Source organism: Protopterus annectens, chromosome 6.part0 (assembly GCF_019279795.1).
Source record: "Protopterus annectens isolate FY-2018-M chromosome 6.part0, PAN1.0, whole genome shotgun sequence".
Lineage (NCBI taxonomy): Eukaryota > Metazoa > Chordata > Ceratodontiformes > Protopteridae > Protopterus > Protopterus annectens.
In genome coordinates this window covers 615,554,964-615,582,664 of record NC_056737.1, presented here as the reverse complement: position 1 = coordinate 615,582,664, position 27,701 = coordinate 615,554,964, and positions in this window count along the sequence as shown.

Genomic DNA, 27,701 nt, shown 5'->3' with positions numbered 1-27,701 from the left:
CAATTGCAGAAAAGATCAAACAGAACAGATTACAGTAGTTTGGACATATGTGCAGAAAAGCAGAAGACAATCTGGTGAAGAAGATTTGGGACAGACAGGAAGAAGGTAAGAGGAAACAAGGACATCCAGCAAAGAGCCGGATGGATTGTGTGAAAGAAGATCTGTGACAGCCAGGCATGAGTGTCGAAAAAGCAGGAGTATGGCATTGAATCAAGCGAGATGCTAACAGTTAACACAATTCCCCAACCCCATGTAGAAAATGGGAAAAAGGGGGCTAATGATGATGATGATTCAATGAAAAGGGAATGCTTAGGTAACCTTGAGTCAAGAATACTGATAAGAATAAAACAAAATCTGCAGTACATTAAGTACAAACAGGCTTAGGATCCAAGGTTAAAGAGGCGTGTAGAAATTTACAGGGTTTGGTATGATTAGGAGATACATCAGACATAATGAGTCAGTTAGTTCCTTTGGGCTGGTAAGCAGAAATTCATTGCAGTGTAGTCCTCAGAAACTTAATACAGACACTCTAGAGTGAATGCAGAACTTAGCTCAAATATCCATCATTCTAGAATATTAATTATATTATTCTGGAGGAAAGGAATATGAGTGTAGAAGCTACAGACATAATAATTCAGTCTATTTCAATTTACCAGAACTGTTATTGGCGATAGTATGATTTGACATTCTGAGTATAGAATTTACGGACAGTATAATGAGTGCAGAAGCTACGAACATTATAATTTAGTATATTTTAGTTTATCAGCCTGTTTTTTGGGGAAATAAGAATTGGCTTTCAGAGCACAGAATTTACACAGTATAATGAATGTAGAAGCTACAGACATTATAATTCAGTCTATTTCAGTTTATCAGCAATTTTATTTGAACCTCCATTGTACATAATAAAACATTCTTAACAGAACTACAGTATATGCAGACTTTTATTCTGAAAGGTATAAGACGATTTGGCACATAAAGGAGAGGCTGGCATCTGTTCAGCACAGTTCTCGGTAATAAAAAGACAAAAGACATTAATTCCAGCATCATTACAGTTTCTTTCAGTTACTTCCAGCTCATTCCCATATGCTACAGTACTATAAATTCTTACAATTTGTTAATAAAAGTTGATCATTAAAAAAATATTTTAAAATTTAGTGAAGTCCCTGCATCTTGGAAGTAAACAATGGAGACAGTATTACTGAAAGAAGGTACTGACTCTGCAGAACTGGCTTTATATAGACCCATTTTTATTTTAAACCAGGATTGTAAAGTGTTTGTGCCTATATTAACTAAAAGAATGGAAAAGATTTTACCAAACCTGCTATATGTGGATTGATATAGTTTTGAGGAGGGAGGCAAACATTTGATAATATTAACAGAATAATGACAATCCCAAGGGAATTAGAGTAAAGGAAATGCTGCTACTGTTGGTGATTCTTGATTCAGAAAAAGTATTTGATAGGGTCATCTGGAATTTTAAAAGCAGGACAATTTATCTTCCCTGTTTGCATAATAATGTTAATAAGAATCTACAAAGAGTCAGAGGCAATATTTAAGGGGGTGACGAGCTGTGTTTCAGCAGAACAACCAGGCAGGGATGTCCCCTTTCCCCATTATTTGCCTTATATTTAGCTGAATTAACAAAGCAGATGAGAAACTCAAAAATTCTAAATCATAACTGATGTGGTAATCAAGAAAAGTTGGCATTATTTGCAGGTGACATAACTGAGAAAAGAACATTCTGATATTGTAAAACATTCTGAGAAATATTTAAGTCTTTTTCATTAATAAAATTAATTAATTTTAAACACATGGCAGCAAACTACATACCTACACAAATTAGTTCAGCAGTACCTATATTTATGGGGGCATAATAAGATGGAGGATTTATGTGTATATATTAAAAGGGATTCTGTTATGGCAGTTAAATATATGTATGAAAAGATTAAACAGAGCAGCAGATAATGCAGAAAGTAAGAAGCCAGAAGTTTCTGGCTACAGATATGGATGGTAAGAAATATGCAGTGAAAATGGTTTTGGTCCCTTTATTCTTCTATGTAGGTCAGGTACATGTTTATCAACTGGAGAAAAGGATGTCAATAACAATTAATAAAGAGCTGAAGAAATTTATTTGGGAAGGGAAGAAAGTAAGAGTTAGATGGGATAAGTTGATTCTCCCTGCTAAAGTACACAAATAAATAACAAAGTGTCCTACCTTTTAGTCTCAGTCAAGAATAATGCCTCAGGATATGTAAAGTACTTGTTTATTCCATAAACAGTGCTGGGAGACTGTGTACTACAATTTCAGATAAGTGTAAAAGAATTAAAAAAAACTTTATTTATATACCTTTTCTTATCAATGTCATACATGTAGAACTCTGACATTACATTGATTTTAACAAATCATGTAATTTTCAAATATTTTATATCCTTGTGAGCCTCGCTTAGAGCCTCACGTGAACACTTCACAAATATGTCCTTTTAAAACATAGACCACCTGTGCTTAAGATTTATTGGCCTTCAGCTGTGGAACATTTGGTACCAGTACACACTGTTTCATAGACTTCCTTGCAAGGACTCATCCCCAGCCTGAGAAGGCCAGAGCGTACTGTTGATTAATCTGTTTCCACAGATACCTGACACCATTTACTAACCTTCAAACATAACATAACATCCCTTAACTCCTTCAGTACTTACCTTGCCTTCAACTATTTGTCAGTACACTACAGTTTAATAATACAGAAAATGCAATTATAAGGCACTTGAAATATAAAGCTAGTACTTATGTGAGACTATATCTTGAATAATCATGCATCTGTTTTTTTTTTCAGTTTTCCTTTGGCATAAACATATTATAAACATTTTATTTGACTAATTTGTAAAGAAACCACAAGTTAATATGGATTTTATGAAGAATAAACATGAAACATAATAACTTTCCATAACATCTCCATAGAGCAAGGTGGTTTAGGGCTATCTCATTTGATGGGGTACTTTAACAGGTACACTAATAACAAACCAGTTTTGATGAAAAAACAGAGAGAAAGAATATAAAGTTTTATGCATGTATTATGTTTATATATATATATATATATATATATATATATAAATATAATTATGAATGTATTATTTTAAATAATATGTTTTTAGTAAGAGTTTAGAAATGGATGTTTTATTATGTATTTTAATAGTATCTATATATATATATATTTTAAAAGTTATTTATATGTTTCTTTAAAATTTGATTGCTAAATGTTTGATAGGTTGGCTGAAACATGTGATATACTTTTATCTCCTATTTAAATGTTGAATGTGAGTAGCTGATTTGTACTGATGAAGGGTGTAGACCCGAAAGCTTTAATAAAATATTTGGTGTGTTATTAGTGTTGCTATTGATTCATTAAGCAGTGACACCATAGTTGTTTAGTACTTTAAAAGCTACACATTAAATGCTCATAGATATAACTCAAGCAGATGGTTATAAATCAAAGTGAAAAAGAATGATGCAATAGGGTGGAGAAGTTCAAGAGATAGAGAGAAACTAGGATTTTGGATTAAACTCATTAAGGAAAATAACAACCAATTAGAATATTGCATTCATAAAGTAGTAGAAAGTATTCTAAGAACTAAACTAGCCTGAAAATGGAACTGGAGAAAGGAGTGATAACCAATAGGGATGTCTGTGAGTAGGGGTATACAAAAAATGAGAGAGGCAAACATTTACTGGAGGAAATTTGCAAAGGACCCGAGGTGTTTGGAGCAAATAACTCTATAAAGAAAGGTAACAGAGTGGTATGAGATTAAGCAAGAGTTTAGATTGCATATTAAGAGATAGTCTTCTTGTCAAGAACTGAGAGCAGAGTGTAGGCAAATCAAAAGACATATGGTACAGTTTTTAGTTGAGTCTAAAGCAAACAATACTGTTAAACGGGAATAATTAGTATGACATTTAAAATACTGCATGATAACCATAAGGAACAATCAGAGGAGGCTAGGAATGATAGGGGGAAGATAACAGAAAGGCAAATTACAAAGGAACAATGTGAGGAAATCCTGTAGGGCTGCCAAGTATGCATCAAAGTCTCCTTTGAAAGTAAGAGTAACTACATTATCAATTCTTTCAACCTTGCTTATCCATACATTTCCAATGCTCTTCAGCTAGATAATAAATATAACGACAACAATACTTAGTTACAATTGCCACTATCACTTTATAATTACACCACCTTTCCTTCTACCTGAATATACTTTTAAAGTGACCACTCTTTAAAGAAAACAATTTATACTGCAACCCATTCTCCATAAAACTCAGAATCCTTCCAAATTGTTCAAAAACAAAACTTTTGGAAACTCTATTATTATTCTATTTTAAAGATCTTACTAGCTTGTGACATTCAGCTTAACCCAGGTCCCCTCACTCACTTGCACCTCAAAGAAGCATTAACCATTTCTACCCCCAAAACACAGACCAAATGAACTGCTACCCCCTACTGAAAAATAACTTAAAAATCACCTGTTTAAATGTGAATAACCTGAATAACAAGTGGGCCCCACTTGATCTGTGGATCAGTAAAGATAAGCCACATCTTTTATATGTGATTTTAGATTTTAAGATGTGGCTCAAAGATGAATACAGCACTTCTCACATGTATCAGTCTCATTACTCAGTATTATACAGCAACAGACCTGGTCGCAGGAAAACTAGAGGCATAGCACTTAGAAAGCAATAATATCTCCTTAGATGTTGTAGAATCTACCAAATCCTCCACTACCAATGAAAGGATTCCCAACTGGATTTTATCCAATCTTAAATTAGGCAGTCATAACCTGCTTAATGTAGGAATAGCTTAGATCCTCCCCTCTCTGCTGTTTCTTTATTAAAAGATCTGCTTTTGTACATGTGCCCAAAAGTTTTCAGTAATAATAATACCATTATTCAAGGTGACCATAAATATTAGCACCATTGCTCTTGTCACTTCCAGCTTGACCTGAATGTTGCTCCTCTAAAACCTAGAGCAAATATGCCTAACAGAAAGACAGGAATTAATTTCACATCAGACCTTTTAATTGCAAACATTAAGCATAGACATTTTGATTACAAATTCTTCCAAATAACCTGAGTCCACTGTCCATTATCTCTTTATGGTCCTCAAAGCTAGGAACACCCCTCCCCCAAGATGAAAACATTCAAGTTTGTTTCTAATGCAAAACTGGCTCACTTAACACACATCTTCACTACCTTGACTGATCCCCTTTATACAACCAAAATTACCCTAATAAGTCACTCTCATGCCTTCTAAACACCTTACTTTTAATACAAGATACTCTTTTTCAATTAACTACAACATGACTGAGAGGACACAAATGTCCTGGCTCTTCCCTTCTTTAAAAATATTGGCATGGGAAATAAAGCCTTGGATAACCAGGAACAAAATCCAACAAATTTACAAATGCTTCAACTTTATCTTGAACACAGAAAGCAAAATTGAATTGCCACCAGCACTGATAAATCTAAATATCTGAGAAATAAGCAGGAGGCTTTTTCTACACCCCCCAGCAGCTTTTGAAAATAATTAAACATTTTACAAGCATCACCATAGATCCAAAGAACCAAGCTTCACACCTCTAAACAATGCTAATATCAACTTTGCTAGTGACTTAAACAATTACCCAGCACAACCATACAGGATCTGATTAGCAACTTCTCACCACAGGACACTACCCCCCCTAGTGAAAGTCACTTCCCAGCCTCACAGTTATACCCTCGGGCAGCCTACTGTCCAACCTTTTACTTCAAGCATCTATTCATGAAAGAAGTTAGGAAAGACCTAGAATCCTTTAATCCCAAGTCTGGAGCTAAACTCTCAAAACCAAACCCAACCTTCCTTAGAATAGCCTCAGACTCCATTGCAAAACCCTCATATACATTTGCCACCTATCCTTAACCTCTGGTATTTTCCCACCCACTTTTAAAATGCTGCCATCACCCCACTCTTGAAGGTCTCCCACCCTAAGACATGTAAAGATTTTAGACCCATTGCTAATTTCTGCTCTTTAGCAAGAATCTTTGAAAAATTAATACATAATCAATTCTTCAAGCACATCAACCAGTACTGTCTATGTGACAATCAGCTTGGTTTCCATAATGGTTTTAGTACAATTACACATTGTATGCTGTCACTGACTACATCTTTAATAGTATGGAAGAAAGATTACTGACAGCAGGATTTTGTTGACTTGACTAGAGCCTTTGAAACTGTAAATCACTCCTTGCTAATTAATAATCTTAGTAAACTCAACTTTGACAATAGTACCATACAATGGTATAGCAGCTACCTCACAAACAGAACCTTCAAAGTACCCTCCAATAACTTTCTGTTTGACCTAGGAAAATTACCTACTTGGATAAATTGGGGTTCAATAATAGGACCTTTCTTATTTTCAGTCTTTATCAATGATTTTGCAAGTGAGCTCTCCTACCTCAGCATAGTTATGTACGCAGATGATATGCCTAAATTAGACTATAATCTGCCCTGTCTCATCTTTCTCTCCAGTACAACACACAAGCTATCCAGACCACAATTAACAATATGCAGATTTGCTCACCAGTGCCAAGACTCACGACTGTGACCTTCTTAATGGAATGAAATGGGAACTCACCAAATAGTAGAGCCACTACTAGCCAGAACCTGGGTGGAAACTCCCAGATATGCTCAGAATTAGTCCAAAATGATAAGAAAATCACTGAACCCACAGACATTGCCAACATACTGGCAGACAGGTTCAGTGCAAATTTCTCCCCTCCCTCCCCCCCAAAAGAAGAAATATCTATCCCACCAGAGTCTAGCCTCCCAAACATCTCAGATGCCCAGGTGAGAGCTGCTCTCTAAAGCAAAAAACACAGCATCAATGGGACCGGATGGTGTCCCCGGCTGTGTGCTACACGAACTCAATGAGGAACTAAACCCACACATAAGGCTGCTGTTTAATCTTAGCCTTACTACAGGATACGTACCCAAAGAATGGCGTACGGCAACTGTGGTCCCACTCCACAAAGGCGGTGCTTCTACGGACCCTGGAAATTACCGCCCCATAAGCTTGACGAGCCTTGTCTGCAAAGCTATGGAGAGGATCATAATGGAACTCATAAATAAAGACATTGGGGACCTACAGACACTGGATCCTACCCAATCTGGCTTTGTCAAGGGCAGATCCTGCCTCTTGAACTTGGTCGACTTTTTCGAAACAGTCACTAAGGCCATTGATGAGGGTAAGGCAGTTCACACAGCCTACCTTGACCTAGCAAAAGCATTCGACACAATACCCCACTCGGGCATCATAGAAAAGCTCACCAGCTTAGATGTAAACCCATATGTCACAAGATGGGTTGCAAACTGGCTCAAGGACAGAACACACAGGGTTAGAGTTGCTGGTGCCATGTCAGACTCTAAGCCGGTCACGAGCGGTGTCCCACAGGGCTCAGTCCTGGGCCCCTCTTGTTCGGCATTTATTTTTCTGAAGTGCAGGCAAACATAGGGGATTGTGGCTGACAAAATTTGCAGATGACTGCAAACTGGGCACCATAATTGACACTCCATCAGACACAGACATCCTCCAGAAAGGTCTCATAGAAATGGATAACTGGTGCCAGAGCCATGGCCTTAAGCTAAATGCCAAAAAATGTATAGTCATACCCTTTGGGAAAAACAAAGTAACCCCTAATTACCACATAGGTGGTAATCCATTAAACACGGAAGAAGTTATCAGGGACCTGGGGACCCAAGTTGACAGTAACCTCTCTTTTGACACTCACATTGCCAAAGTGGTTAGGAAGACCTTCTACATTGCCCACCTGATCATGAAGGGATTCACATCCAGATCAGGAGAGGTCATTGTACCCCTGTACTCCTCACTTATCAGACCAATGATTGAGTACAACGCCCCATTCGGAATGTACCTTACCCGACACCTGCAGCAGTTGGAAAGACCCCAAAGTTCCTCACCAAAAGGATAAAGGGGCTCAAACATATGTCATACGATGCCCGACTGAAGAAACTCCAGCTCTATTCAGTCGCATACCATCTGCTCAGAGGTGATCTGTGCCTGACATACAAGGCCATGTCCAACCCGGAATTAATGGACATGCTCCACCTCAAAAAATCCAAATCCACCAGAGCCACGAGAGCAAGAGACTTAAACCTCAACACGGATATAAATAGGACGTGCTGGAGGGACAGATTCATCACCCAGAGACTCCCTACACTATGGAACAGAATCCCAGTCCATGTGAGGCAGAGCCCCTCACTGACTCTGTTCAAGAGAAATCTTGATGAGTGGATGGGAGATCATAGGTTTACTCCGGGAATCATCTCTGTATCACTGCTGGACAGAGGCACAGCAAACTAATGGGTATAGTATTCTCATCCTAAGGGGTGGTGAAAGCCACACACACTCTGGCTAGGCTTATAAATGCCCTAGGGCAGATAGCCTAGTATGAACCAATGAACCTATGAACTCTGCTCTTCAGAACTGTCCTCTTCAAAAATAACAGACAGGATCGATATCCCCTTCTCAAATTTAAGTACAAGTTAGACAGCAAAGCTACTCTCTTAGGGACTGTCAGGACAATACCTTCTACCTAAGTAGACCTCACTTTCAAACTAATAATGAGGAAATGGCCTTCTCCAAACTAAGCCCATCTATCTGGAACCACCTCTCTCCTTAAATAGGGCAATAAATAACTTTACACGCATTTCAAGAAACCTGCCGTTGTATCCAAAACAACAGATAGAACCTATCTTTCCAAGCAACCACTTCTGTAGGAGAATCCTCCATGTGTCACACATCTAATTCTTGCTGATTATCTGTATAGTATGCACCTGCATATAGTTTATAGTATAGATATATATATATATATATATATATATATATATATATATATATATATATATATACACTCTTTTTTATTTCCCAATCATTCCACTCATTGTAAATATAACTTTTAAAAAGACTATATGACTATATGTACTCTTAGTTTACGTATCAACCTGTATAATCATAGTTCTTGTATTCTGTTTCCATATGGCTTAGGTCATTGCTAAAAAGGTCTTAGGACCAGTCTACTTACCCAATTTTCAAAATGAAATAAATTTAAAAAAATAAATAAATACACTTTGCATGGAAGTATTTACATAGCTATTTGTATACCTAAAGTAAACATCAGAGGATTTTTCTTCAGGTAGATAGCACATGTTGGAGATGTGGTGGAGAAGACAAGGTTAATTGGGAACTTGCTCTTTTTTTTGGGGGGGGGTGCAATGAGTTGGCAAATTTTAAAAATTCCAGGCAGAGTACTTTTATATAACTGCTGAGGCAACAAATGACAGTAACTAAGGAAATAATTAATTTCAACTAGAATATGGGATCTGAATTGCATAGGCATAGTAAGTCTTTAATAAGCTTAGTGCTACCACCAGCCAAAAAAGCAAGTACTAGAAAATGGAAATCAAAATCTAAACCAGCTGTAATGGAAGTAATGAATATTGTAGAGGACAGAAAAGAACTGGAGGTAGGATCTGCAGATAAAGAAATGAAAAAATTTCCTACAAATGACTGGAATTTGTAGGAACAATACATGTTGAATAATGTTCAGGAGGGTAAGTGATATTTAAGAAAAGGCAAGAACTGAGAAATTTATGTAATACTGGAGTGGAAGAAAATTACTCAAAAAATCTCATATGCATGCTGCATGATAATAATGGAGACGTATTGTGAAAAACTGAAAGGCCGCAAGCCCAGCTACATAGAATTTTGTTGATAATTATGTGTCATTGTAAACATTAATATAGTCCACAGACTGTTTTACAAATGTAAGAAATTTAAATATAAAAAAGTGTTATATGCTCTGAACTTCAAAAATGCAACCACAGTGCACCCTGCTGGAAGAAAGATGGCAAAGTAAAGCATTTTATCACTGTTTGATCTCAGGGCTCAGAGATGGGATGTCTGGATGAAGGAATTATTTCTATTATTTTTGGACAAGAGTTAATTGCTAGATGTTACATGTATACTGTCTTTTATTGTTGTGGCTTCCTGGACAGGTGCAAGATCAAAGAACTGTTAAAATTCTGAGTTTCTTTTAGCCTGGGAAATTAAACCAGAGAAGTGTCAAGAATGATGCAATCTAAAATGAGTCAGCTGTGATGTATTATCAATTTAAGACTTTCTCAGACAGAGAGAATCAGAGCATTTTGCATTTGTCTTCAGAACTGACAACATCACCAGCACTTTGCCTTTGCGCTATATGCATGTATGTAAGTTATTTAGAACATTGATTCTCTTAGAAATAGATAGAAAATAGTAAGATTAGACTAGATGTTCTCTATGTTTATGTCAGACTATTCTACACTATTTTAAGCATTTTCCTGTGTCTGAACTCTTGACTAGCACTATGTTGAATTAAGGAGATTTGTCTTGTGTTTTTATTATTTATTATTAAATATTTTTAAACCTTTCAGCTGTGGCTGTTTTGTGTAGAGATACTTTAAGCTACAGAGTACATTGCATGTATATAGTGATACTGTCCAAGCCACTCCAATAAGCCTTGCTGTTCGTCATACTTACTAATTGGATAATAATAATATTGCACAGTAAAATTGGACATCCTTTGGTAAGGACCTTATTAGAAGCTGATATTGGTTTGTGGCAGTGAATTACTACCTTATAGCCTGGCAGAGAAAGGGGCATAGCCAGAGAACCTGTGCCAGGCTTCCCCAGGAGTGTCTGTGTGTTTGTGTATAACTCATATCTCAAAGTGTGTGTGTGTGTCTCCTACTTGGGTAGGGACATGAAGCACTGGTTGGACAGTGAGGGTGCTGGAGGTTTTAGCTTGACTACTAGGCTGAGACCTGTACCCTATAGCTGTGCCAGTGGGGAGTCATATTGGGGATCTGGAGAAAAAGAGAGAAACTAGCCCCAGACTGACTGTGATCCCTGTGTGCTCTTAAGGGAAATTGTACTTTACTGTGTGTGTACTTGTTATCCTTCCCAATGTGGATGCCCCTCACTCGTGTTAGTGGCGAGGATTGAGGGTCCTTGATTACTGGGCCAGTGCATGGGCATCACACTTATTAAGGTTTGTTTCTTTTCAATTACTGTATGCAAACTCTAGATGCAATTTAAAATATGATGATTCAATAAAATTGTGTAAAAAGCATATGTTATCTGTTGGGATTTGCAAGCCCTGAATACAGTGATTTAAACAGAGCACTACAAATTGCTTACAGTTAGGCAATAGGCCTCAAGAGCACTATTCACTATTTTTTTACTACTAGAGGCAAACACTGATTTCTGGCATGTAAAACAGACAAATAAAGCTCTGAAATGTCTACAGTTAGTACACAGTTAGGAAGGTTTGGAGTCCTTGGATTTCTGTTTGGCATTTTTTCAGAACCACAAGCATTACAAAAAAAACTGTTGCACAAATAAATGATGGCTTGGAAGGCATTTAGAATATAATTTATGGCCTAGTAATGTGTGGTTATACTCATGACAGGCATTACAAAAAGATTGATACATCTGCTAAACTGACTAATGCTCATAACTGGAGGCTAAATAGGAGTAAATATAAAAGAAAAAGATGAATAACAAGTCTGAAATACATTGGTAATATTTAATGTCAGAGGGTCTGAAGGCTTACTGAGTTAAAAATATAAGTAGTTGTCCAAATGACAAGTACAAGACAAAGAGAACTTAGAAGGGTTTCAAGGAACAATGCAGTATCTTGTAAAATGTGTACCTCACATGTCTGAGATATCTGTACCTCCAAGAAAACTGCATCGCAGCATGTATTGTCTGAAAACTAAGGCCATAACTCCAGTAAAATTAGTCCTGTTAAATTCTCCAGACATAGAAGATCATTTACATAACTAGGTAGATATATATGGATTATTTCATAGGTAAAAACTATTCTAAGTATGAGTAAATGACTGCATTAGTAGAAAATGTGTTTTGACTTTATAAAATAGTTTAATGCTGCTATAAATAGCCTTTGGCATGCTTAGTGTAGTGTTAAGGTTAATTTACAATTATCAATGCACTGTAATGCATATTTCATCAATATAAATGCAATAACTTTGAAAATGGGATGTAAAATATAAAGTATATAACTTTAAAAGCTAATGAGACAGCTACAATATTTTAGCCTATCATGTGGTAATAGAAGTTTTATAGAAATCAGTATTTTGAACATAGACCTCATGGAAACTTTACTACGTTGTTTCTGTGTGTTATTTTTCAAATAGTTTAACATGACAAAGGAAAAACTATACATACAGGTACTATATTTAGTTAGCTCCCATATTTACATTAAGAAACCATAAGCACAGATCAAAGTGATATGGCTGATTTGGAGTAAGTGTACCATCTATGTGCTATCTGGCTGTTGGTTGCCTGCTCTAAATGTGATAATGTCCTTATGACTACCTGTCTAGGATATTTTATGCTGCTGTGTCTGTAAATGATATAAGTTGTACTCTGTTATGTTAAGTGTGTTACAGCTGTAGGTGGTAAAATTCAATGATAAAGACTGAGAGCACACTGTTATAATAGACAAGCTTTCTTCCAGACTGTACTACCTTTCTCTCCCACTATACGTCTACTCTCTCTCTCTCTCTCTCTTACCCTGTTAATGCATTTCTATTCACTGTTTTTAATCCACAGTACTCCCCACCATATGGAATATGTAACTGCACTCCCTCTATAACATCATAGCAACAACTACTGAAGAAACGACAACGAAATAGAAAACAGAAACACAGACAAAAGTCTCAAAACTCCTGGACAACTAACAAAGGTAGCATTCAGTAATGTATCTGGTATTTCTATCTACCTTCACCCAACTTCTTACTGTTCTATTGTAAATCTCCACTATAGTGGAGTGCACACCTGCTGAGCCTATAATTCTTACAATATTATTGCTATTTAATGCACCCCTGAATGTTCCACCCAAGATACTACTAAAATTGAAGCTAAAAGCAAGCCAACACATTGTGGTTTAAAGTCCTCATTTGCCGAAACCTAAGCTGACTACACACCTGAGAAAAATAAAAGAAAATAAAAGAGAATAACATAAATAACCTTCAGTTACAATTTATTTGGTCACAAAGGAAGCTATCTCTAAGACATTTTTACCTGAGTTATAATGAGTGTCTGTTTATTTTCATAGTTCTGTTAGGTCTACTGCTCAGCTCTTCTCACTCAGCTCATCTACCCTACCCCTATTCCCACCCACCTCTACTTCAATTACATTTATCTATAACCAAACCACACCCCCTTAAGATGTCAAAACCAATCAGAATTCTAATCTATTCACTACCTACCACTATACTGTACCCTTCCCCTCACTTTCCACATCCCTCAGCCTTACTATTAACCTTATCCCTATCTCCTCCACATCTATTAAAACATAGCCCATCCTACTTTAGCTACTCCCTCATCTACCATCACAGATTATCCCTCTATCTTCACCTATCTACCATCTTCCTCTCAATAAATTTAACTACTATATGTGTTAATTGTACCACATAAACACTAGACTATACCTCAATACAAAACTCAGTATAAGCTAATCAAAACCTTACAGAAATCCCTCAACCCATAATGCAACTCTATACTGCCTTCTATTCATATCTCACTCAACAGCTGCTCACCTAACAACCTATCATACACACCTGTCCTCCCCCCAAACTAACTTCAAATCTACAACAGACAAACCCTACCATAGAGTCACCTCTAACTTCATAATATCTTCACACATCTTCAATACCACTTCCTCTGACCATGCCCCCCTTAAACTACTACACCAATATCCAACTAAAACACCAAAGGAACCCACAAAAATGTTGGTATGCAATAAAAACATCTTACAACCACGACAAGCCTTCACTCCTTCTCCTACAATACCTAATGGCTCAGATAAGATTGCTGAGCACTTCAATATGTATTTTACTGAAAGTATCTTATCCTTGACCAAAAACAACCAAATCAAACAAAAAACTACATCTGTCCTTACTAACAATAGTAATGAAACTTTTTCATTCCAACCCATCCCCACCAAATACATAGAACAAAATACTCAAAAATTTCAAACCAACTACTGTCGCAGCTAACAACCTACCATCTGAATTCCTAAGAATAGCAGCAGAAGCCATTGCCTATCCAGTATCAGTACTAATAAGTCAGTCCATTACTGAACAATATATATCCTTCATATAGTAAACCTCACACATAATACCCTTACATAAAGGTGGAAAATCAACAGAATTTACAAATTACAGACCAAGCGCCATTCTATCCCCATTATCCAAAATCTTGGAAAGGTGTATGCACTCCTAACTTCTGCAGTACCTTATAACAAATAACCTACTAGCCAAATCCCAAGACAGCTTTAGACCAGATCCCAGCACCACTTCAGCTCTCCTCAGCTTCACCAACACCATAAACCAATACACAAATGAAGGGAAAATAGTAGCATCCATTTTTATAGACATGTCAAAGGCCTTTGACACTGTCACCATGACAAACTATTAGCTGTTCTCACAAACCTAAAACTCAATCCATCCCCCCTCACATGGCTCCAACGTTACCTAACAGGCTGTGCACAGGCAGTAAAGTGGCAACAAGACCTCTCCCCTCTTCTCCCAGTCATTCTAGTTGTTCCACAGGGTCCATTCTTGGTCCCATCCTTTGTAATATTTTTACCAATGACCTTAGCACTGCCACTCCCATTGCCACCACAATTCAATATGCAGATGATTCTTCTATTATATGTGTAGCAGCAACCTTACAGCAACTTCAAAACATAACTCAAAAGTCTTTTACCTATATCAAAATTTGGTCATCAAACTCATAGCTCAAACTCACCCCAGTAATACTAAACTTATGTTATTTCAACCTACCAGACCCTCAGAACTTCCTCCTAACTACTATATTACAGCCAGGGACAATAAAACATCAGCTCAAATCCCGAACAAAACTACTAGGAGTTATAACTGACAACAGGCTGAGATTTGACATGCACATATCACATACAATTAAAAAAGTTCACAAAAATGGGAACCCTATATAGCAGGGGTGTCCAACCTTTTCAGTTGCAAGGGCCGCATTGAGTCAGCAGAAATGGTCTGGGGGCAAACGGCAAGTGAGGACCAAAAAAAAAAAAAAAGGTCTCTCACATAATATGAAGAGCAAAAAAAAAAACAACACGTCATATACTAAAGAGCAAAAGACTAATACAAAGTCGGCCCACTGGCTGTATTGTAGGTGAATTTGAACAATAAATAAATTAATAAATGCATAATATTTGCCCTAAAATTCAATATCTCATTCTAATTATTAAAAAAAACTGTTAAATCTAACATCTTAGTTTATTTGTAAAAAAAAATTAACAAGTACAAACCTTGAGATCATACCTGTGATTTTGCTGGTTTCCATGTCTTCCATCATGTCCTTAATGCACATATGTTGTCCAAAGCGCTCATGTATTCTTCTGTTTCTAGCTTTGCAATCTGTCCCTGAAATATGGCACTGGCAATATCAGGAATGATGAGACTTTTACTTCTTAAAAAATGAACAATTTTTATTTTTACATTTGTTTCACTGTCACTAACAGATGGTACAACACGTTTAACTTTGGTTCACCCACTTACTGTGGAGACACAAAGAACATGGTAGTATGCCAAAACACACTCCAGTTTCACAAGGTAAACTCACACATGCTGTTTTGCAGTTGCCTCTCCAATCTGCATTTCTCAAATTTAAACAAATAATTGACTTTATAATAAAATAGTAGTGGCAATGTTTATTCGTGAAACCAGTTCACAAGGGTACAGCCAGGCACAGACCTTTGCAGAATTCAAACTTATTGGTCCTAGTTCTTGTTATACTTAAGTGTCCATATCAGGAGGTTCAGGCTGTCAAGTCAGGATTGTTCTTTTGTGTAGTAGACAAACATTATGAGCATAACCTTTTTAATGTGAAGACTGAGCTTGTCTTTTTGATACCAGTGCGTCTATATCGGGTTTGATAGATGTAGTGGCGATGCGAAGAGTATTTTCAAGATGCTTTTGTTCTGATTTTATTTTTTGTATGCTTCATACGAGAAAAAAACTGCTCGCAAATGTATGTACTCCCCAACAGAGATGTCATGAACAGGGCATGTTCGTGAAGTGATGGATATTTTTCTTTGGGTAGGTATAACTTATAAAAGTCAAATAAAGATGCTTGCAGAAATTTTTCTTTAAGTTGCATATCTGACTGCAATTCTATGCATTCCAGTTGCAGGTTTGCAGGCAACATGTCGATGTCAACTGAGAATGGAGTAGCAAATATACTGAACTGTTGTTGGTGTTTTCTAAAATCTTGAAATCTGCTCTCAAACTCCTGTGCTAAACTATTAAGTAATGCTGCATATTTTTCAGTATTTGCATGGCTTTGCTCAGACAGTGTTGCAAAGTGAATGAAGCTATTGTTCTTAATCTGACTGTGCCACAATTTCAGTTTCATTTCAAATGCCGTCACTGTTTGAAACATGTCATTTATTAATAGATTTTCCCCTTGGAGGCGCAAGTTCAGGTCGATTAAATGAGCAGTGATATCTACTAAGAAGGCTAAATCAACCATCCAGCTTGCACTTTCAAATTCAGGTACAGGCTTTCCTTTTAACTCCATAAAGGACTTTATTTCATCTCGTAAGTCATAGAAGCGTTTCAGCATTTTTCCACGACTTAACCACCTCACTGCAGTAAAGTACAAGATGTCTCCATAGGTAGATTCCAAAGTAGTCAGAAACTCCTGAAACTGGCGGTGATTTAATCCTCTGGATCTTATAAAATTTATTGTTTTAACAACAACATTCATAACATTTTCCATTTTTAAAGTCTGTGCAGACAAATTTTCTTGATGTATAATGCAGTGGTACTTCATGAAATGCACATTACTGATCTGTTTTGCATCTTCTTCCATCAGTGTTGTTAGTCCTTCCCTCTTTCCAACCATAGCTGGAGCACCATCAGTTACTATGCCAGACAGGTTTGTGATGGTCAAGGAAAATCTTGCCAGTGTTTCTTTTACTGCCTTGTACAGATCAGCAGACTTCGTTGTGTCTTTCAGTGGAACCATACAGGCCAGTTCTTCAGTAATATTGAAATCATTGTCAACACCACGAATAAATATGGCAAGTTGTGCCGTATCTGTAACATCAGTGCTGTCATCCAAAGCTATGGAGTAATACTTGAAAGTTGCACACTGAGATTCCAAAGTATTTTCAATAGATTTGGCTATATCTTCCACACGCCTTGCGATTGTCTGGTGTGATAAACTGATTTTAGAAAATTCTGATTTTTTTTCAGGGCAAATTATGTCTGCTACACTTTCAAGGCATTCTTTAACAAATTCACCATCGGCAAATGGCTTGGATTTTTTCGCAATTAAATTTGCTACAACATAACTTGCCTTCAGTAAAGAATCCGGTTGAGTAGCTGATTTTCGAAACAGCTGTTGTTGAAATGTAAGACTTTTTTTTAATTCTCATATTTTCTGTTTACGGGACACTCCTTGCAATTCACTTAATTTGGGGTGCGTTTGAATATAATGCCTTTTCAAATTGTAGTCCTTGAAAATGGATACCACTTCTCTGCACACTAAACAAAGTGCTTTATTGTGCGATTCAACAAAGAAGTACTCATCAGTCCATTTTTCCTGAAAGACTCTTCTTTCGTCTGCTATCTTGCATTTCACAGTTTTGGTTTGACCAGATGCAGAAGCCATCTGAAAAGTAAAAAAGGAGTAACTTAACTACTTTATTCCTAGTTATATAATTTTTAAAACAATGGCTAACAATTTACATTAAAAAATAAGGAAATAAAAATTTAAACTATCCATACTTGTAGTAGTATATGTTAATGGTGTTCAAGGGATCATTTCACATCTGCAAAATAACACAAAAATATCCCTGGGGTGAATTTACAGTTACCCATCCAGTTGGGCAGATTACATATGAGGAGGGCCAGTGAGGCACTTTGTTTCATTTGTAGTACTAATGCCATTAGTCTTCAAAACAGCCATTACGCATAAAGCACATCACATTTACTGTGACTGTTGGTCTGTACTCTGTGCCAGTAATACTGGGCATTTTGAAAAGTTCTTCATAATTCATGAAATTCAGATGGACTGCGATAGAGCTATGAACATGTATGGTTAGCTGCATGTAATCAACAGTTTCTTACTGCTACAATAATGGCAGCTTTCAATGACATAATCAGAGCTGTACCATCAAGTTTCAAGTTAAATACTGTGTACTTTGCATGCTACCCAAGAAAAGTCATTCACTTGCAATGAAAAAAACTGGCACACACTGACACTGTCATTAATTCACTACTACTGTACTACCAATTCACACTGCAAAAACCACTCCAGCCGTCCCAAGTAGGTAAAATGTCAACATTAGCAGCCCTACAGTATTACAATCCACAAAATTAAGCCAACAAATTTGCAATAAAGTAAAGAATTCACATCACTGACTTAATAAAACAATTCTGAATAAGAGGGTCTCACCCAAACAAATGACTGGTGCCATACACATGACCGCAAGCCGAATGCCAACAAATGCATCATCATCCCTTTTGGGCCAAAGTTTTGGAGAAAGCGGTTTTGAGGCTGCCAGCCCAGCTAGATGTTATTTTGTACAATGTACATAATTCTATGTGTCATTTTTGAATATTAATATGCTTCCTATGCTTGTCTTACAAATGTAAAAAAACTATACATATGTGTATATTAAACTATTGGTGCAGAAGTGTGTGTTGAACTGTATGTTCTGTACTGAGCTTCAAGAATGTAACCAGTGTACCCTGCTGGGAAAGAGCAGAAATGTGTGTATATTGTATAATAACTATATACCTATGCAGATGTGTGCTGTAAGGTAGAAGTTGGAACATACAGAGTTAATTTGCCAACACTAAGAACAGAAGTGAATTGTTTTACAACTGTCTGTATTGATAGAGAAGGAGTTATTTGCCAAATGCTAGCTAACAAATGAAGTGAACTATTTTACGACTGTGTTTATCTCATCAGCAAGACAGGGTGTCTACACTGCAGCCAGAAGTTCTTTTGTGTGGAAACAGACAAAATTACAGGTTTCAAATGTAAAACTGTTTACTACTGTTTTATGACTTCCAGTTCCAGGGCTTAGGCCAGGGGCCTTAGGCACATTTCTGAGAGATAAGTAACCTCTCTTAGGGACAGATTGCAATATAGCAAGATTAGTATATGTTTTCTGTATTTTGAGACTGTCCTGCAATGTTTTTTAACATATTTCCTGCAATTCTGAACTGTGTCACTTTATTCATTGAGTTATTGAACATTGTCTTATTCTTTTTATTGTTTATTATTAAATATATTTAAAAACATTTTAATTGTGGCTGGTTTGTTTATTTAAAAGTATTTTTGTCATAATACCTTGTTTTGTATGTAATTTGCACTCATGATGCTTACTTCAGTAATTGCAACAGGCAATTGTGAAATTCAGGAATGCTTCAAACACTTCAAGCACGAATGCATTGAGATGTTCACAGACTAGCTTACATAGTCAGTTAACAGACAGACATGCAGACAGATACCTACTGGAAAAGGCCACAATCAATATATATACATATTGACCTCTGTTTCATATTAGTTTGATGGACGTTCACTAGACTACAGATTTTAACACCCCTTTCTTTTGAGTCATTTTGCCTAGTATAGACAGCACTGAGGAATAACCAATGGAACAGTATAACAAACTGAAATATTGTAATGAATTATTCAGACGGTATAATTACCAAGTAATTTTACAAATGAGTCAGCATAGTTCAATTAGGGTTACCACCTGTCCCACTTTGCGAGGGACAGTCCCTCTTTGGGCAGTTGTGTCCTGACAAAAAATTAAAAAAATGGCAAATGTCCTGAGATTTTATCTGCCTAAGCAGCAGACACCTCCAAAGCAGACACCCAAGCAACCGCTACCCCAAAACAAAACACGTGCAACACATATCTCACAAAGCCAGTGTACCGAGCAGTCACAGCCCTTAAGACTAAACAACACATCTGATACACTTGTAATAGATGACTCTATTGTCAGGCACACTGACATCCCGCTCACCAGGCTGAACAAGGAGAGGGTCATGGTGAGCAGCCTGTCAGGCGCTAGGATCCGCCACATAACACAAGCACTCAGGTCACTGCAAGGCAAGTACAAATATGACTCAGTCATTGTCCATGCTGGTGTGAATGACCTGAGACGTACCTCCCTGGACTACATGAAAAGAGACATAAAGGAGCTCTCTGAGCATGTAGACCAGGCCAGTATGACCTTGCCCTTGAGTAGCATCTTATCCTCACCAGGCCCATAATTGAGTACAATGCCCCTTTTGGGATGTACCTTACCAGACACCTGCAGCAATTGAAAAGACCCCAAAAGTACCTCACCAAGAGGATCAAAGGGCTCAAACAGATGCCATATGCTGCCCGGTTAAAGAAACTCCAGCTCTACTCAGTGGCATACTGCCTGTTCAGAGGCAATCTGTGCCTGATGTATAAAGCCATGTCCAACCCGGATTTAATGGACATGCTGCACCTCAGAAAATCCAAATCCCATCAAGCTACGCACTCGAGAGACTTGAACCTCAGCACTGAAATAAATAGGACATGCTGGAGGGACAAATTCATAACCCAGAGGCTCCCTTCACTCTGGAATAAAATCCCAGTCCAGGTTAGGCAGAGTCCCTCATTGACTCTCTTCAAGAGGAATCTTGATGAGTGGATGGGCGATCGTAGGTTTACCCCGGGTATCATTTCTGTGTCACTGTTAGACAGAGGCACAGTACACTAACCTCGGAAAAGGGCATAGCAAAATAAATTTAAAATGGGTGGTGAAAGCCAAACACATTCTGGCTAGGCTTATAAATGCCCTAGGGCAGATAGCCTAGTATGAACCTATGAACCCACCTCAGTTAGGGCAAAATGGGAGGAGGGGTAGTAATATGCTGGAGGGGGTCACTTTGGCAGAGACTGTTTCACTTGTGTAATATGCTTATATTTATTAATGACTAATATTCACACCTCCTAATTAGACCGTGGTGGTGGTTCTGCGGTTGTGTGTTGCTGTCTGGTTCAATTCTCAGCTATAGCGTCTTCAGTGTGGAGACATGCGTGAATGGGCGTACCTTCGTTGAAGGTTGTGCATCAGGGCTGGTAACTCGGCATGTAAAAATCAACTACCAATCTTTAGCAGACTGGAGTTCTGCTGTGGCGACCCCTAACCAGGAAAAGCCAAAAGACACTAGTGACTACAACAACATTCACATCTCCTAATTGTGTATTTTCCTTTTCTACTCCACTATCAGACAGGAATTAAAATTGGTCCAAATAACAGTGTATTCTGTATTTATCCACAATTCAGTTTTATCCTGCAGCTATTTCCTTATTGTCATTCAGACACACACATTGATTACTCTCATCTGTTACCTCCATTTTCTATGTCCTGTACCAAACTTCTTCCTAGTGTAACTACATTTACGTGCCAAATACAAACATTTTGTTATAAAATAAGAGTAAGTATCCCCAGAACATTGTTGTGGTCCAAATGACAAGAACCCCTTCCCTCCAAAAAGACTGTTTGTACTCTATCAGAAACGTTTGCAATATCGACCTGAAACATAAACATCACACTCAAATTGCTTGGCCAACTTTACAATTCCCACAAACAGTAGAAATCTATCCGTTAACACTGTATTAGAAAAAAATATTAATGTTTTGTGTCTGTCTCCCACTGTCTACTCTTCTTTTTCTTTGAGGTTACTTTATTTCTTCACCCCCTCCCCTTCAGTTACAGTACATTCATTTCCATCATCGTAAGTCTCATTAGCCAGGACAGAAGAGAAATTTGATGCTTACTTTTTGGCTGTGGCCACACTCTTCACAAGTTAAGTAAGGACAAGTTTGCTTAATATCCTGTTTTACACAAAGAAAGCAGTCTTTTATTTTTTAAGACACAACTACTATAATGCATGAAAACGTTTGATTATCGAGGTGTTTTAAATTTTCACTACAAACAACTCCACATTACCTTCCCAGACCCAAGTCCAAAAATATTTTCTGAAAACTGTGCACAGCTTTACAATGTAGTTGTATCAATTATGCCGAAAAACAATGCAAACCATACAACCAAAAAACACACAACACTTGCAGGAAATGATACATTTTCTTTTTACTAGTTGTTTTATGCTTACAGACATACTGTGTACTATAACTAATACAGTCATGCTCCCTGAATCCATCAGTCCTGTAATTCTTTCCCCTCTTCTCTCTGCCACATTGCATTTGACAAGTTTAGTAACAGCACAGTCGCAGATTCTATCTACAGTTCTAGTGCTTAGAAATCCAGCATTGTTACATTCTCCAGACATTATTTTTTGTACACTTTGCAAGCTAACAGTAATAGTTCTTAAAGGTATAATATTGCTGTCTCTATTTGTGTTGTACCTGGCTATATGTTCTTTTCTATAACTTTAAAATAAATCAGCTTAGTTAACTTTTTTCATGTTTGGAGGCAAATCAGCATAATTAGGAGAAGGTGTTTTTTTTAGTCTTTAAAAATGCAAAGCAGTCACTGTCTGGATTCACTTACTTTCGGAAAGTAAAATACTCCTGTACGTCTGTAACTACATGACATGTAGTTGGATAAGGTACACATACTAAAACTAACCCTTGTAGAAGGTCTCCAACCTGTGGTCTGTGCATAATTTTACAGAATAAACAATCTTTTTTTCCCCAGAGACTAGAAAGCTGAAGCATGTTTATTATACTGTACATACAGTTGCTGTGTCCAGCTATCATGACCACTCCCCCCCCCAACATCCACCCCATACCACAAAACCTGATAGGGCAAGAAATCTGGTAAAGCCTAACAAGATGCAACATACAATGTTACAACTTCATGTTTCTTGCTACCTGCAAAATATCAGCCAGGCTAACGTCTACCCCACTCAACCACTATTAATTATTACTACCAGATTCCAAACATGGACATCGATGAAGGAAGGTTGTCTTGATGGACTACCACCTCACCAACCTTTCAGGCTACACCGCAGAATAACTAAGCACACTTCCAAACCCATAAGTATTACTGACAAAATGATCTTTCCACAGACCATGCCATAGTTTGGAGATTTAGAGTACATATTACACTTCTGACACATTCTGGCAATCCCTTTTCTTGTCTCACTGTCCTTTCAGACTAAATACTGTTAAAATACTCTTCTTAGATCTTCAAAAAGATTGTGCTGAGTAGCATATGAGTGAAAAATTATACAAATTCTAACAGACGCTACATAGTATTGAATAATGCACTCTTCAATGCATTTGCATTTACAGATAAGTATGCAAACATAAACTGCTCACATAACTGCTCCCTTTCACATCAGGAATTCGAATAGGAAGCTTTGTATCTCACACTCCCTTACTGGGGTATTGTTAGACTTAACTCCTTGCTGTCCACCTTATACAGTGCCCATGTACCACTACCTGTGGCAAATTATTTGGCAAATTATTTGGCATACCAGCAAGTATGAGTCACGAAGAACAGCTGCAACCTCAGTTTTACAATTTCTTATGACACCATGTGGAAAAAATTCTGTAATTTGTAATTATATAGATATTACCTTGCATCTATCAAAAGATTTAACCTAAGGCAATCTATTGTACTAGTAGTTGCAAATGTTTACAAATATCATCAGCTTCAGTCTGAAGCAATCTTAAACACGGCAACAGCAATTTCTTTTCTTCATACAGAATACAGAATAGGGCAACCTCTGCTCATTATAGTGCATGTATAATAATTTTACTGTTGTAAGAACCTGGCTTATAACAAACTATAAAATAAGGAATGCTGGCAATTAAACAGTGACTAATAAAAATGACATATTCTGAGAAATAGCTTATTTTCCTTCAAACACATACCAATATCCCAGTCCAGCTAATGTCTTATCCTTGTTCCCACCACAGTAGTAGGAGCAGTAGTAGTATAAAGGGAGCAGACACAGTGTCAAAATACTTAGCTTACCTTTTGCTATGTTGTAGTGTAGTCAGTGTGTACTCGGAAATAAAATAAATCCTCTCTCCACGATCTCGCTCCTTCCTTCAGCTTTACCAGAAATATAAAAAACGACCGAACGGTGTTTTCGCGCATGCGCATACCAGCGGAAAGATGCTGGTATGAAAAAAACATGAAAAAAAGAAAGTTGGCGCATGCGCAGAACAGCAAAAGTACGCGGACGTGTAAACACATGGAAAAAAAGTTAAATTAAAATTAAATTTAAATTTAAGGGTCGCAGGCCGCATGGAAGAGCTCTGAGGGCCGCATGCGGCCCGCGGGCCGTGGGTTGGACACTCCTGCTATATAGAAATAAAAATCTTCTAACATACATTTCTAGAGTAGCTATTGAAAGGACCCACCTTCTCTCAACTCTCCTTTATTCCTCACCAATTTTCACAAATGTAAAAAGTTTTGCATAGAAAAAATAGAATCATTCTATAACAAAATAGCAAAAGTTGCTACTAGATCACCATATAGAACCCACCAGTGCCTTAATCTTAGAAAACTCACCTGGCTTGAACTACCGCAGCTCTTTACCTACAACTAGCTCACCATGGCCCACAAACTACTCTACCAGCTTGATTAAACTCCTGCTGTCCTCCATATACTTCATCCATACTCCAACCAATGTACACTTTGTTCTGTAAATAAAGCATAATTGCAACTTATAAAAATGGCAAATACTACAAGAGGCTCTCTTTACTCTTTCCATGTAGCTACAGGCTGGAATTTACTACCTTACAACATTAGACCCACTATCAACCTAATGCAATTCAAAAAACTACTTAAAAATCATTTATTTGAAACATGGCTTTGCTCATGTAAGTCTCCAGGCTAACCATTGTGTTCTCACTTCTCCCCTCCATTCCCTAAACTTCACCCATAGAGGTATCAAATGCTCAACCTTTCTACGGTATATTCTCTGTGAACTTTATGCTCTTACTAGCCATCTGTAAATATATTCAAAACTATAGCTATATATAAATACACATAGTATTAAAACCTATTGTATTATTTTACTCAGCTAACCAAGTAGTCCCAACTTATTCTTGTATGCATAGATATACTTAAGTCAATTTGTCTTCACTACTACTCATTGTATTATTAGCTTATACCTTATAAACTACATCTTGTATCATTATACAATTTTCTATAATTCTTAGCAATTAACCTATTAATGCATGTATTTTCTTACTATGTAATGCAATGTGAATTTCATGCATCATTTTATAACTTGTACCTGTCAACAAACTTTTATTGCATGTATTTAATACTATGTGGAGCTTTTCGCCCCAGGCCTCCACTGAAAATGGACACTGCCCATTCAGACTTTCCCAGTAAACAAATGTAAAATAAACAAATAAATAAGGGCAGTTAAAAATTAAAAATGAAAAATAAAACCATATGGTAGTGAGTCTATACCATTTCTACTGATGTACCTATTTTGAAACAAAAGGTAAGAGTATGGTTTGTACTGGAATTGTATTTTGTTAATTTGACAGGCAGTTTGTTCTAGATCTTATCAATATGATCTCCAAATAGAGGACTTCCAAGGTGGCTGCACACTGAACAACAGCTTAACTTCAGCTCTCAAAGTGTCAAAACAGAAATTGTGAAACAACAGACAGATATTGTCAGCTTCAGTAAAATTCACTTACTAGGTAGTAAGTACACTGCCTGGATGCCAACAAAAAAAGAGAACCTGAAAGAAATTCAGCTAGAAAAAAAATGAAGAGAAAACAGCAACTGGGGAGAATCCTGCAGCTTTTCGGCAAAAAGCAGTTCAAACTCCAACTTTGGTACAAGACATGGATTCCAGTACCCTAAAGGAAAAAAGAAGTCAAATTATCTTAGAGTTGATTAAAATAAGCAAAACACTGGAGTATATCAACTCAAATAACAAAGGGATGGAAAAAAGGAAGAACCTTTAAACAGATATACAGATGAGCTGATAAACCTACAAAAGTCAGATGTCAAAATGAAGAAAAGGAGGGCTGAGGTTGAGGATGAGACTGCTCAAGAAGAGATGCTTAAAAAAAATATTAGAATTAGAGAACAGAGCACATAGAGAAAATCTGAGATTTTCTGCTGTACCAGAAAAACTAGCAGGAATAGAGTGTATTAATTTTATGAAGGCACAAATAACCAACTGGACTGTTATTCCACTTTGGGAACTATTAACTGAAAGGGCGTAATATGTGTATGCTCCAAATCTGGCCATAAAAAAGTAGCCAAGACCTTTAATGGTAAAGATGCAAACTTACCAGTAGAAAGAGTTGATCTTGATACAACTGTGGCAAAAGGGCAACGTATTAAAAGTTGGAGACAATATATACACACACACACACACACACATATATATATATATATATATATATATATATATATATATGTATATATATATATATATATATATATATATATATATATATATATATACACACATGTACATACACTTTTCTGAGATTTAAAAAAGTTCAGTTACAGGCTTGCTGTTCTTGAACTGTTTGTAAGTTTCTTGGAGGCCATTTTTTGCTTGGGCTAAAGGGAAGTCTCTCTGTTGATCAGTGGCAGTGAAAAACATTGAGCAGCCTGCCTGCCCCTGTGGGAGTGGTTACTGACTTGAAACTGTAGTTTTATTGGCCATTTTGGGTCAATTCCAAACTCCTTCATCTTCCTCTCTTAAAACCCTCTTTTGCACAGTTTTGCGCGTTTTTCTGCATAGCGCAACAGCGGGCAGCACCGCCTAATTGGGTTTAAACTATTCCTGGCTCCACAAAGTCTGCTCTTCACTTTTTCCCTTAGAACTGCTCTATCTCTCAATTTAAACACCATATTCTCATTCTAAGGCCCTTCACTGGTCCAATTAAATAATCCTACAAGTTAGCACTATTAAACCATAAGCACTACTTACTCTTATACTCTCTACGATTACCCTGTCCTCTATTGGTCCGTCTTAAACTCAGTTTCCCTATATTACTCTAGCATGTCCAAAAGTCAGTCAATGGTTTCCTCTCCAGTCCAGCTGGTGAATCTGGGAATTTTGAGGCAATGTTACAACCATCTCATGTACACGGACAACCCTCTCCTCCTCCAAACAGGTTCAAATATATGTGAGAGATGCAACTATTTAGCCAAACTGGAGGCTGAGCTCTCTCATCTCAAAACTGGTGCAACCAGTCAGGAGGAGAAGGTAACCTCACACAACACAATTCCAGTATCACATAGTCCCACCACATCAGCGAACCAAACACATAAATACACAAAAACATACTCAGAGGCTCTAAATAAAAATCTACCTAAGCAACAGAGACCTCCAAAGCAGACATCCAAGCAAACGCTACCCCAAAACAAAACACGCACAACACATAGCCCACAAAGTCAGTGTGCCAAGCAGCCACAGCCCTTAAGGCTGAATAACACACCTGATACTCTTGTAATAGGTGACTCTATTGTCAGACACACTGACGTCCTGCTCACCAGGCTGAATAAAGAGAAGGTCACGGTGAGC